We start from the raw sequence: 14,625 nt of genomic DNA on the forward strand, positions 1-14,625 counted from the left end.
CCAGAGCTGAGCATAGAAATGACCTAGAAGAGTAAGACTGCTGAGAGAGCTGTTCTTCAATATATTCTGGGAGCCACTAATATTTCATAATGGCTACACATTTTTCATACTGAATTTCACATATTCACTTAAGATTTATGAATTATATTAGAGTAATAAATATTTTTTTCACACTATAGTAAAAAACGTCTTGGGAAGACAACCATATCTAGTGGGACAGGGTAGAGAGACAGGTCTATTAGAGATGTATAAGCGGTAGAGCCAGGGAAAAGCTGGAAGGCCACAGAAGTTCACAACATGATCACTCCCTGCATAAACTAAAAGCTTTTGTAAAGTCAGCATCTTACAAAAAGCAAGACTGATTGATTGATTGTGCTTTTGTGAGAAAATGGGGAGAAGGATGAGGTCTGCATTCCAGCTGCTGAGCAGCTGAACTGAGACAGCACCCAAGGACATGAGGCAGGGACAGCCTGCACCAGGCAGAGGTGAAGATGGGATTCCCGGAAGCACGAGGAAGCCTTTAGACTCGCACATGCCAGGACTCTGGTCTAACCCATACATTTCTCATTCGCTTTAGGTTATAGTGTGAGTTTTGATCAAATGGATTATTTCCCAGCCTAATAATGATATCTAGCATTTCATGAACACTTACCATGTGCCAAATACTCTTTTAGGCACTATACATGTGTTAGTTAATTTAATCCTTAAAGCATCTCTAGGAGGTAAATAACATTTTTATCACCCCCATTTTATAGACAAAGAAACACAGATGTTAAGTACCTTGCCTAAACCATAGATACACACACATACACAAACACACTCACACACATATATACACATAAACATATATAGACATAATTTGATTCCAAATTTAAGTCTTGCTTTTATCCACTAAGCTCAGTTATCCTATCATTTGCTAGATTTGGTTGGAATGACTGTTGGCTCTTTGCAAAATTACATTGAAATACAGAAACTTGTCACCATTAAAGAAAATTTCAAAAATGTATTTTAGGTTTTTATGATCACTCCTAAGGAAGAATTGCAAACAATTTTCTTGGGAATGGCAACATTGTTAGAGTAAGGGTATTGTCTCCCAGGTGTGTGATTTAAAGGACAGCTCTCAGTTGAATGCACACACTCCAGTTATATCATTACTGTCAAATGTTCAGAATGTGACCTGAATTATTTTGACATCAAAAACTTACTCAAGCTCAGTATCTGTCCGCGGATAGGTCATGCCAAGTCAAGCTAGCCCCCTGAACATTATATGGGGTATCATTTTGCTTTTGGCACTGTGTAGAAATGGGTGCAGCATGTACCCATGAAGTCCTGCTGTGGCGATACATCCTAATGTCCTAAAATGTTTAAGAAGACTGACTGGATCTAAGTCAACTGGAGAACTTATAGGAAAGCATTTGCTTTTCTGAGAAAAGGGACTGGTATTCCTGTTCTTGTGACTGTATTGGACACCAATGTGATTCTAACAATATGGCAGCCATCTTGTGATCATGAGGAAAAGGCAAAGAAAACCACAGTGCTGTTGGCCATTGTCTTTACACTCACAAGTGAACATATTGTCATTCAATACACTATCTTATTTGATCCTCACAGCAACCCCAAGATAGGCAAAGAAAATCTTATTCTTCCCATTTTACCGATTATATGATTTGCCTAAGGCTATATGCTTGGGAAATGGTAGAACTAGAATTAGTAGCCCTCAAATATATATTTTTTCTACCACAAGGCATTAGCCATTTTCTTAGGCGTCTTACTGACTATGTGAAAGGCTGCTCTTTAATATTTGCCTAATTTGACTTGGCATTGTCTAATAAGTCTCCAATGGGACTGAACCATTACACAGTGATGCTTCTCTGCTCACAATGGGGCATATTCTTGCCTAATGTTAGTTCAGGCCATTACTTGCTTCACCACTTTCAGATTAGATGTCACCTGTCCTCTCCTCTCTCCTTGATAATATTTCTTTCAAGTTATTTATAACAGTACTATCATGTTTCCCCTTTTGTCTTGCTTTTCTTTCCAGGCTCTACAGATTGATTTTAAAGCCACCTACACTGCAGTTTCTTCAATTTAGCTCCACTTATCTGATTATGCATCACAAAAGGAAGCAGAAATTCAGCTTAATTGTGAAGCCATTGCAGCAGAACCAAGCAAATGATAGAAAACCTCATGATCACAGACAGAATCACACTCACTGATGCTGAATGAAATGACAGACATCCGTCCCTCTGCAGAAGCCTGAATACTGATCACAGAATTTTATGTTCTGACATTGTGTGTCTCTTGTCAGATAGTGTTGTCCTTTACTTTCCCCGCTTCAGTTGTGAAAGTCAGGTGCAGTCTCATACTATTTTTTTTTAAATTCATTATGACAAGTAAATGGTCTCTGGGAAAGCGAACATCCTCATCCACTGTTTACTGAAACTGTAACACTGTCATGAGTGAAGAATGAAACATGTTTAATGTAAAGAGTTTGCAGAATGATGATCAGAGGAAAAGAACATTAAACAGAAGAAACATAAATATAAGGATGGGGAGAGAGATGTAATCAAAAGACAGCTTGTAAGGGAGGTTACATGCTGCCATTTGCTTTTCAGCTGTGTTTTCCATAGTGGGACAGATCTTGCTCTTTGTTACTTCTACTTTTGCTTTTTCCCATCTGCAAAGAGGGAAACAATCTGCTTTTGAATCTCTAGTGAAGCATCACCTAGAAGCTGCTGCCAAAGCTTGATATCCAGAGTGCTCTAAAACATAGTGTGATGTGCCCTTTCATCTTAAAGGATTATTTTTGGCTGGGCAGACCTCTCTAAGATAGATTATAAGGAGCTGGCTTTTAGAGGCACTGAAAACTGCTTCTGCATTCACATTTACCCCCTCCCTCCATTATCTGAGGTATGTAAATAATGTTTTAAAGTGGTGATGTGAGAATATTAATTTTTTCATTTCTTGTTCCTGTTACCATGTAATATATCTTCAAGTGCTGAGAAAACATCTTACAAAACCATTAAAGATTCCAAATGTTCATACATAAATGGGTGTTAAAAGCTGATGCCTGAGTTACATACAATTAATGATACACAGAAACGTATCATACATACATGGACATGTACCACTGGAAAAATCAAGTCTATAAAGAATAAAAATATTTCTGTCAGTGAGTAAAAGGCTAATAATGTAATGATCTCCAAAGGAAATGCAGGGACACATATGGATGAGCTCGGATTCCATCTATTGGGTGACTAAGAATGAATTAGCATAAATTATAAATTTGTTCCAATTATAGAAGGTCATTATCGGAGACCAGCTTACAGCATTGTCAAAATGAAAACAGCAAAGTGCATCTGTATTCCAGGTAGATGCCATTGAGTTAATCGTCCTGAAAAAAAAACCAAAAAGACTCTACACTTATTCATCTTCCATTCCTTTGATTACTAGACACTCTATCCAAGTTTCCCCTCAGCTGACAGACACAAAGTCACCATGAAGGAAGAAAAACATTTTGAAAATCATGCTTAATATAATAAAACAACTGCAAAACAACCAAATTCAAACTCTAAAGTCTTGTATGGATTATTTATCTAGATCAGTGGTTCAGATAGTGCTTTTAAATTTTAGACAGGAATTCACATCGCCTCTTGTGCTCTCTCCAAAATACTAATTAAGAATAAAGCTGTGACTAAACTTGTCATTACCTGCTCCAAACAAAAGTTCTTTATGCAGAAATCAACTGCTGTTTTATTACAATACAAAGGTAGACATGCTGCTGTTCATATTGTTTGTTTTCATTTGGCTTCCCATTATAAATGTAACCTGTTGCTTTGTTAACCATTGCCAACCTGGAAAGAACAAAGTCAAGTCAACATATTTTGAAAAGGAGTCAACAGATTTGGTATCCAAACTGTAGAGCTGAAAATGCAATTCCATTTAATGAGCTGAGATTATACATTTATATTAGAATATGCCTAGCAATTAAGGAAACAAATATAAGAGAGACACTCAAGAGATCACGGATTAATAAGACAGACAAAAACGCATTTCCATTGTAACTAAGCACAATGGTTTTACTATTATGAAGGATGGCCGACTTAGTGGAGGTGGGGCAAGGAAAAGGGGAGGAGAAGAAAAGGGACAGAAGGGAGACTCACATTTTATACATATTGATGGTCCAATATGTATTAGATGTGTCAGATAATATTCTAGGTTATTTCTCATCTTGAACCACTTCGTGAGTTAGACATGGTTAACTATGTTTTTATCATCTAAAAATAACTGAACATCAAAGAACTTAAATATGCCAACATATTCAAAATTCTGCCATCTTTTTAAGTTCCAGGATACATGTGCAGAATGTGCAGCTTTGTCACATAGGTATACATGTGCCATGGTGATTTCCTACACCTATCAACCTGTCATCAAGGTTTTATGGCCCACATGCATTAGGTATTTGTCCTAATGCTCTCCCTCCCCTTGCCCTCACATCCCCCAACAAGCCCCAGTATGTGTTGATCCCCTCCCTGTGTCCATGTGTTCTCATTGTTCAACTCCCACTTATAAGTGAGAACATGCAGTGTTTGGTTTTCTGTTCCTGTGTTAGTTTGCTGAGGATAATGTCTTCCAGCTCCATCCATGTCCCTGCAAAGGACATGATCTCATTTCTTTTTATGGCTGCATGGCATTGCATGGTATATATGCATCACATTTTCTTTATGCAGTCTATCACTGTTGGGCATTTGGTTTGGTTCCATGTCTTCGCTCTTGTCAATAGTGCTGCAGTAAACATACATGTACATGTGTCTTCAAAGTAGAATCAAAATTATGCCATCTTTAAAAAATAGGTAAACAAAATCCCTCTTTTCCCTTCATGGCCAATGTATGTTGAATTATTTACCAAATATTTACCCCTTATCATCATATCCATTCTATCAAATCACTGAAGTGGCTCTTGCTAAGGTCATTAAGGATTTTCAAGCTATTACATCCAGTGCACATTGATCTGTATTCTTATTTGACTGTTAAGGGTAATGATGGCTATTCTTGAATTTGTTCTTTCACCTGTTTTTATAATACCATATATTCTTTCCTCCTCCCACACTGGCCACTCCTTCTCTATTGAAACATTCAGTGTTGTATTTCTTCAAGTCTCAGGTTTAGGCCCTGTTCCACGTCTCACTGCAAAACACCTCCCCACATGATCATATCCAGACTCATGTCATTCATGGTCATACACTGAACATTCCCAGATTGACATCTTCAGTTCATTTACCCTCTTGGGCTACAGACTCTGGTACTCAGAGACTTACTACTCAGTGTCTACTTTTGTGTACCTCAAAGGTACTTTCAGCTCAACATGTCAAACTGGACTTGGATTTTTTTTTCTGCATAAATAAGGGACGGATGATTTCCTTACCTGTTTGACATTAAAATATTTGAAACTTATCATCTGAGAAATAGAGATTCACTGAAAACATTTAAAGAGCTGGTGTTAATAATATTACATTTAAAAGATCACTTTTGATATAATGTATAGAACACGTGGGATGGGGAGGGGCAGGCACAGCTGGCAACAGAGAGGTCATTGGGACACTGTAACAATGGCAGGGAGAAATTACAGTGGCTTGAAGGGAAGGTTTATAATGTGTATACTGTAAAGAATCTTGTAAAGGAATTAGGGGGTAAAATAGGATGGATAGAAATTTGCAACCGACTTGCTATTAAGGAGACGGGCATCAAAATTTGGCACCCATATTTCCGACTTAGACAAGTGATATAGGAATACCAGGTAAAAAGGTCATTATTGCATGCTGCACTGTTAGGTACTGACTATCGGCTTGGTCCCTAATACACAAAGAGCACCCTGAAAATCAATAGAGTGAAATGAAGAAAGAGAAAAAGAGAGAACAAGAAAGATCAAACTAAACATGGCCATAGAAAAATAAGCTAAGGATGTGAATAATTCATTCAGTGATGCATAAAGTTTGAAATGCACATAAGGCATTGAAATAAATATCTTCAACACAGATAAGTCATGAGCTCCAGACTTACTCAACTACTTTTTGAACATATTTACTCAAGCCTTCAGCATACATTCTATCAGAAACTATAGACGGATTGAAATCATGCAAAAAGTGTAAAATGGAAAGAAGTGGGAGTGGAGGGGGTGTGGGTTGGGACACACCACTGAAGAAAAGAAGCACTTTAAGATCAAGAAAGGGAAGAGGAAGATGCAGAAGTATGCTGATCATAAGGTAACAGACAAATCAGAAATTCATGAATCATGAAAACCAAGAAAAAAACCATTTTAAGTACTGAAAATTATCACTGTAGTAAAAAGTGAGTCTGGGTAAGGTGCCAGGCTCCATTTCAACAAGAAGCTCCTTCCACAGTGTGTTAATTAAAATCAGTTTAAAGGATTCCATTCGTCTTTTTTATTTTTAATGCAAATAATTATAACAATAAACTATATTTTCCTACTCTGTTAACTTTTCTCAATATTCACTAAAACTTCTCCAGAGTCAACTGTCCTCTTGAAAAATAAAGTGGCATCTCTAACTCACTCACAACTGCAAAACAAACCCCAGACACATAAAATATTAAAATATAATAAGTGCAACCACAAAAGTACCATAAGAAAGCATGGGTAAATATTCTTATAATATTAGGATGAGGAAGGATTTACTGCATGGTATGAAAACGAGAAGCCATAAAGACTGGCTATTAAAATTTAAAAGTTCTATATAGCAAAAATGGTAAATATGGAAAAAAGTTTAAAAAATGTTTGCAGCATGACAAAGTGTCGTTATACCAACATAAAGGATGATATTAAATATATTCTGCATTCAATAAGAGCAATAATGGTCAGTATGTTGAACCAGTATGTACTGCCTGGTCTGTAATATATAAAAAGCACCCAAAAATCAATAGGAAATAAAATTCCAACAGAAAGACGATCTAAGTACTTGAATAGATTATATAAAGGAGGAAAAATACAAATGAAGAACTTACCTATGAAAAGTCATTCATCCTTACCAATAATGAATATGAAAATGAGATATTACTTGTTGCCATGGCAAATATTGAATCTAAGGTTTGCCGAAGTATAGAAATAGAAGTTTCTATTCACTTTTGATGAATCTAAATTGGTACATTCCTTGTGTAGGACAATCTTAACAACTTTTATCAAAACTGAAAATGTTTCTATCATTTAATGTAAAATTCCACTGACTCCAGTAGAATAATCATGAGTAAAAGATCCAGAGATATGTGCTAAGAATAACTTTAATCACAACTTTGTTTATAGTAGTGAAGAAATTAGAAACAAACCAAATGTTCTTCAATCGATTAAATCAATTATGGCACATTTACTCAATGAAATACTATGCAACCATCAAAAAATATGCCTTTCTATCGTAATAGAATTGGAAATATCTCCATAGGACATTCTTGAGCATAAAAAGCAGATCAACAAACTGTTCTGTTATTATGTCTACATTCAAAGACACAGATTAATACCTGGAAGGTAGGTCAACAAATGTTATTTAAAATTTTTGGTGATTGATATTTTCTTCTTATAGATTCCTAGATTGCTATAATTTTCTGTATGAGCTATTCATCAAATATTTCTGGCTCTCTGTTTTACAGGTAGATTGCATTTCCTGGCCCCTTTGTAGTTTGGCGGGATTACCTGTCTAGTTCTGGCCAGTTAGTTGTCAGTAGAAGAAACTTTTTAGTTCCAGGACAAAGAAGTCAGTTTCCTGTATTGAGATCCTCCAGACTTTTCTTTTTCTCCCTCTGCCACAACAGCTAGCTAACAGTGTTTTGGAAAATGGCCACTCCATCAGCCTTGAAACTATAGTAAGAGTGTCATGAAACACACAGCACCCATCTGACTGTGATGGCCCTATAGCATGAGAGAAAAATAAATCTTTCCTGTGTTAAGCCACTGAGATTTCTAAGTTGTTTGCTACTTTATCATAATTTAGACTATCCTATTTTCTGCAATCTATATTATGTTTATAAGCAGGTGAAAAAAGCTATTTTCATTAAACAAATACATGTTCCAAGTTTGAAAAAAAAAAGTCTAAAGCTCTGGATCTCTAAGAAGTAAACAAACTCTCCTATATTGTTTTTGTTTTTTAGTTCCGTAAACTAATGTATTAACTAGAAACCAATCTATTCCTAGATGGCTAGCAGGCTAAGTCTCATACCGCATTTTACCTTCCCAGCTATCTTCCCCTAGTTATGTTAGACAACTATTTTATTTTTGCATAATCTTACACAGTGTGGATCATGGATAATGAACCACTGTGTCAAAACTCTAGGCTCTAAATCCACAGAGGGAAATTTGAATGAAATTACATTGCCTTTACATGTCATAGGTACTTCAGTTGACCATGCAATTTCACTAACCAAATTGAGTTTTCATTTCAGTTTATTTCTTAAATAACACAGGTAGTTTCATGAGTTACAAACATTCCAGGAGGAATCTAAAAACAAGTAACTTTGCACATCTAACATTTTCTCATTTGGGGAGGGTGTTTACGTTTCTCATCTTAATCAGCCTGGTCAATTAAATTGGACGGTTTTCTATTTGTTTCTATCCAGTTTATCCTCCTCCCCTTTGCATTCTGGTTTTTATGAACTAGCTCAGAGCTGTGGTTTGGGCTTCGCAACACTACAGGGAATGTTTAAAAAATAAACTAAATTGCCTTTGTGACTTTTTTTTTTTTTAAACTTGCTGAAAATGAGATTTTCAACAGCCTCCATTCCACAGCCCCCTCCTTCGTTTTTAATTTAAATTTTGGTACTAAAATGAGTTTACAATATTCTATTAATATCGCTAGGGAAGACACTTCTTTCCAATGCAATGTACGGATTAGTCCACAATTCTCCTCACTCCGATCCTTCATTGTTATTTGACTTTAGTGATGCCTATATGGATAAAATATTTAGCAATTTACTTGCCTTTAAAAATCCTCATTTCCATATTACTTATTTCTTCATAGGCATACATTTACAAAAAAAATTAAATTCCCATGCAACCCTCATTCCACCATAAAATATTGCTTGAAACAGGAAGTGGTCATAGATTTATCTCAGGGCACTTGGAGGGTCAATCCCTAATAATCCATTCAAGAAGGAAAACCATGATCAAAATTGTCAAAAAAAAAAAGTATAACCAAGTTTGGAATTAAATATTTGATTCTTTATTTTGTGAAAAATAAATGTATATATGAACATATTAATGTACATATGAAAGGGATATACAGTTCCTAATTAAACAAATATAGGGTTAAAAGCAGTAATATGCTAGAACATAAATGTATACATTATATATCCTCACAGATAATTCATAAATTCAATAATTTACATCGACATTATTGAGAGTTACTTCTGTGTAATACTTACCTATTTAGTCCCTGTGAGATCAAAACCCTATTCTTCCTCTGCAAAATGAAAAAAATGCAAAATGCAAAAAAAAAAAAAAAAAGGCACCTTCTCTCCCCTACCTCATGGGCTTTTGGGAGGTTGAAAATGAAACTGGAAGATGAAATGAAACTGGAGAATGAAATGGGAGGATGAAAAACTTTTTGTAAAAGTAGAAAGCAATAAATTAAAATAATCTGATAGCAGATTTCCAAAACCCATGGTCTCATTTGGGTGTAACATCAATAGTTGAAAGACATTGAGACCAGAACAGCAGCAGCTTGTACTGGATACTGCATGCCACTCAAGGGGCTTACACTCAACCTTGAAGGCATTAAGAAGCCATTAAAAGGAGGAACCACAGGAGTTCTGCTTAAGAAAACTCATTCTGACAGCAAGGCAGACAGTGACAGGTAACACTGGGGGTTTGAGAAGCCAGAAAGGAAGTCGTAACTCCTTTAAGAGGCATAAAGGATGAAAGCTTGAATAGCACAGTGTGGTCAAGTTGGAGAAGGCATAACGCATAAAATAGCATTGATAACTAGTGATAATTTAGAATGAGAGAAAAGGCTGGGCACAGTGGCTCACATCTGTAATCCCAGTACTTTGGGAGGCCAAGGCAGGAGGATGGCTTGAGGCCTGGAGTTTTAAGACCAGCTGGGGCAACAAAACAAGACCCTGTCTCTATAAAAACTTAAAAAATTAGCTGGGCATGGTGGTGCACATCTGTAGTCCCAGCTATTTGGGAGGCTGCAGTGGGAGGATCACTTCAGCCCAGGAGTTTGAGTTATGATCAAACCACTGCACAACAGCCTGGATGACAGAGGAAGACCCATCTCTAAATACATAAATAAAAATAAAATAAAATAAATTGAGAGAATAGATGAGTGAAAGAGTCCTAAAAATAACTCAAAAGTTTCTAGCTTTGGCAACTTGATTAATGGGTCCAGATCTTCAAGGTCAAATGCCTTTTCATACAAGTCATTGTTGAGGTAATGTGGGAAACTTTTAAGAACCAATCATTGGGCCAGGTGAGGTGGCTCACACCTGTAATCTCAGCACTTTGGGAGGCTGAGGAGGGTGGATCCCCTGATGTTAGGAGTTCAAGACCAGCCTGGCTAACTTGGTGAAACCCTGTCTCTATTAAAAATACAAAAATTATCTGGGCGTGGTGGCATGTGGCTGTAAGTAATTCCAGCTACTTGGGAGGCTGAGGCAAGATAATTGCTTGAACCCAGAAGCCAGAGGGTGCAGTGAGCCGTGATTGCACCACTGCATTCTAGCCTGGGCAACAGAGTGAGAAAGGCTCCATCTCAAACAAACAAACAAATAAACAAGAATCAATTATTGACTTAGGCAATTGGACTCAACCCAATTAAAACAAACATCCAAGCAACATGGCAGCAGAAATGTTTCTGATTTGAGAATAAAGCCCATTTTACTCCAGGATCTGTAGAATCATCATCAATGAAAATAGTGCTTCTTTGTGGGCTTTAGGTTGGCGGTGATAATTTTATAGGTAAAACTACAAAATAACTGCAGTTCTTGAGTTAAGATGAAACTATTCTGCCCTTTAAATATATCTGACTTTAGATTGTGTTCAGTAAGTGGAGTACACAAACATCGGAAGTATCACATCTGGAATGTCAGCACCCCTTGAAGAGGGCAATCAATGATTTTCTGGATGCAAGATAGGACTGTAACCAGTTTTTAATATACAAAAGTTCAACATCTGGCTGGTGGTCACAACTGATTTGCTAATAGCCTTTTCTTTTCAGTTTATAACCACACTCTTTTTTAAAAATAAAAGTTTGTAGGAGGTTCTTTACCTCATATTTTCAAATCAACCACCTCTTATCTGCAACTTTCTACTGTGAGTAGGGAACATCAAAATAAATAACTATACCATACTTCCTTTAATCATTTTACAAAGTGCACAGGACCTAACATAGATATGGGGGCATTTTGTGGGGAGTAATTACAATCAAAATCTTTCTCTTATTTTATAAATCATTCTCTCTTTTTCTGTCTTTATCTCTTTCTCTTCCACATTCACATGTATACACCATAACCACTACATACATCATTGCTGCATATGCTACATACATATGTCACCACTGCATACACCTCCCGCCACCACCAGCACCAGAGCATGCCAGACAGACTCTCAGACATGGTTACCGAAAAAGAACACCTTCTTTATTTTCTTGCAGAGTTTTAGCTGGACATGAACACTCACATGCTACATTTAAGCCAGAAGACTCAAACTGTCAAATCCCACAGTTGCTATTGCAATCAATGGTGTCACTCTGTTCGGTGTTTAAGACCAGCAGAAATGTGAGCTGTTAGAATCTTTTTCTAGAGTACCCTGAATTGGAATAAGGACAGAAGGGATACCTAGCCAAGAAGGACTAAAAAGATCAGCTAATCATTTTCTTTAGCCACCTAAAGAATAGGAATGTGTTGACTGTTTGTTCTCTGCTCTCAGCAGTAGATCTGGTGTGCATCAGTAGCTCCTCAGGTCAATCCATTCATTGGTGTATCTGTACACACTGGCTGGTAATAAGTAACCCCCCTTCATGATGCTCTAAAGCAGCGGTCCTCAACCTTTTTGGCACCATGGACCGGTTTTGTGGAAGAGAATTTTTCCACGGACCTGGGGTGGGGGAAGTGGGGGATGGTTTCAGGATGAAACTGTTCTACCTGAGATCATCAGGCATTAGATAGATGGGACTCAGATAAGGAGCGTGCTACCTAGATCCCTCGCATACGCAGTTCACAAGAGAGTTTGCGCTCCTATGAGAATCTAGTGTTGAGGCTGATCTCACAGGAGGCGGAGCTCAGGTGGTAATGCTCCCTCGCCTGCTGCTTACCTCCTGCTGTGGGGCCCAGTTCCTAACTGGCCACCTACTGATACTAGTCTGTGGTAGGGACTGGGGACTCCTGCTCTAAAGGAACTGAGTGGTAAAAACCTCACCTCTCTAACAAACTTGTGACTGCAGAGTGACCATTTATATAACTTTCCATTTTAGAGCTGTGAGCTATTCATTTTTAGCCCAGATTTGCTCATGGGAAAATGTTAGTGGGGTGCAATACATTCATGCAGGGAGGACTTAGTGTTACCTGCTCCAGGCTGTGCATCTTTCTGTCCCCATCATGACCCTGGAACTGTACGACCCTTTCCCTTTCCCTGACAGTGTTTATTTTGCTTTAAACCAAGGCTCATCTCTTAAAGCTCATTTTTTTTTGTTTTTTGCACAAATCACAGCTAAACACAGTTGTTCACCTTCTCATCCACACATTAGCAATCTCTATCAACCTTGGCAGTAATGCAGTATCACCTGAGGGCATCATCTGCTTTACGAACTACTGCAACTTCAATAAAGCACGGGTCTGGCTTTATGACACCGGTCTAGGCTGTGAGTCTAACTACATATAGGGCTGCCAGACCATGTCTTATCACAGAACCAGATTTCACTTAAATCAGTCTAAACCACTACGCACAGTTTTTTTTTTTTTTTTGAAAGCTTTTGTTTAGTTCCCTTTGGACTCTACTAAACGTAAGAGATACAAAGGAGTTTACTTCCTAGGCATTTCATAGAGAAAATGCTGGAATGGATACACATTAATGAGAGTAATTAGTCCTGGCATCAGAAAATGTATTTTGCAACCCATTGCTATTTTTTCCTGTGAGAAGATAATGTTGGCAAAATGATGCTAGGTCCTTAGCCCCAGCATGTGGAGTGGCAGGAGAAGAAGCACCATGAATCAGGGAATAAGTGGAATGTACCCTCTTGCTCAGGACAGTCCCAGGTTTCACTGATGGAGGAGCCCATCAGGAATCCAAGAAAGGAAGCCTGTGCAGTGAGAACATCTTTAACTAATAGATACGTTTCTTAGTTTGATTATTTATCAAATGACACATACTTCACCTGTGACTGAGGATGGTTACAAAAAGTGGTAAAACGCTATAAGACAGGAAAGATAACTAGATAGAAGCTTTTCTCCAAGCTGACAGGAAGTCCTGTGTGCTGTACATGATGAACAGGCTGGCCCAGGGCTCTTCAGCTTTCCCAGTAATGCAGGGGGTTGGTTCTAGAATCTGACATAAGGATCAACGTAGAAAAGGCGACTAAGGAAACCGGCATTAAGTCTAAAGCAGGACAAGGCCGGGAAGAAAAGCAAATCATTGCAGATATCAGTGTTAAAGTAGTAGATTTCTCTTTTGTCATGGTTTCTTTCTACCGAACCCTCCTGAGACCAGGGCCATGCCCCACAAACTCTCTCTCAAGAATACCAACCTAAAAGGAAACCAGAAACAAAGAGGACATTAGAACCAACCTGCCTACTCCAAGACATGGAGTCAATATCATGCTGTTTTCTCTCTTCTCAGCAAAGGACTTCTCATTATTTCAACCATTAGAAATGGGCAATGCATCCAGTATGCCAGTCCCTTTCCAATAAATGCCTCTCTACATCTGCATCAATGAATCCCATAGACATTTCTAGTTTGAGGCAACTCTATATGTATAGCACTGTTCTTGCAGCATTTAATCTGAAATAATTGCCAGAGGAATTTATAAGCCTTTTTTTTTTTTAATTTTTCTTAACCAGATAGGGTCTCACTCTGTCACCTGGGCTAGAGTACAGTAGCATGATTGTAGCTTACTGCAGGCTTGAACCCCTGGGCTCAAGCTATCCTCCCACCTCACCCTCCCAAGTAGCTGGGACTGTAGGCACAAGCCACCATGCCCAGCTAGTTTTTTAAATAAATTTTTTTGTAGAGAAAGGGTCTCACTATGTTACCCAGGCTGGTCTTGATCTCCTGGAGTCTGGAGATTTGCAGGGAGAGGGAGCACAGTGGCTTGCTCTAAGCTGGTTTCATGGAATAAGAGCAATTAGAACCCAGTAGAGTTGGGCATTGGGCAGTAGGTGGTTGTCAGCCAGACTTTGCAGTAAACAACCCCAAGGGGAGGGACTCTACCTATTCCCACTTCTCCTTCCTAGTGGACGAGTCCCACGACATTATTTTATCTAGATGGATTACATATAGGCATAACTCTCCTCCTCTATGGTTCTTTTTTCCCGTTTCCCTTGTTTTACAACATAAGCTAACTCCCAGTGGAATCTGAGTGATGAAGGGGTGCCTTTGGTTCTGCATACATTACAGGAATCAAAACTAAA

General features: G+C 38.0%; 1 protein-coding gene and 1 long non-coding RNA gene across 9 annotated transcripts in view; one reads left to right on the forward strand and one right to left on the reverse strand.

Moving 5' to 3' along the window:
* The window catches only part of LOC134759102 (uncharacterized), a 37,526-nt gene extending 34,478 nt beyond the window's left edge, over nucleotides 1-3,048 (forward strand). The window contains exon 6 of one of the 2 annotated variants that reach the window (XR_010135002.1): nucleotides 2,042-3,045. This is a non-coding gene — a long non-coding RNA (uncharacterized lncRNA). Of the gene's footprint in view, nucleotides 1-2,041 lie in introns of both variants that reach the window. The other variant, XR_010135004.1, reaches the window with a different exon arrangement.
* The window catches only part of UNC5D (unc-5 netrin receptor D), a 550,673-nt gene that overhangs the window by 121,463 nt on the left and 414,585 nt on the right, over nucleotides 1-14,625 (reverse strand). The gene's annotated exons all lie outside the window — the stretch shown is intronic.

The sequence above is a fragment of the Gorilla gorilla genome, chromosome 7 (genome assembly GCF_029281585.2).
Source record: "Gorilla gorilla gorilla isolate KB3781 chromosome 7, NHGRI_mGorGor1-v2.1_pri, whole genome shotgun sequence".
Classification (NCBI taxonomy): domain Eukaryota; kingdom Metazoa; phylum Chordata; class Mammalia; order Primates; family Hominidae; genus Gorilla; species Gorilla gorilla.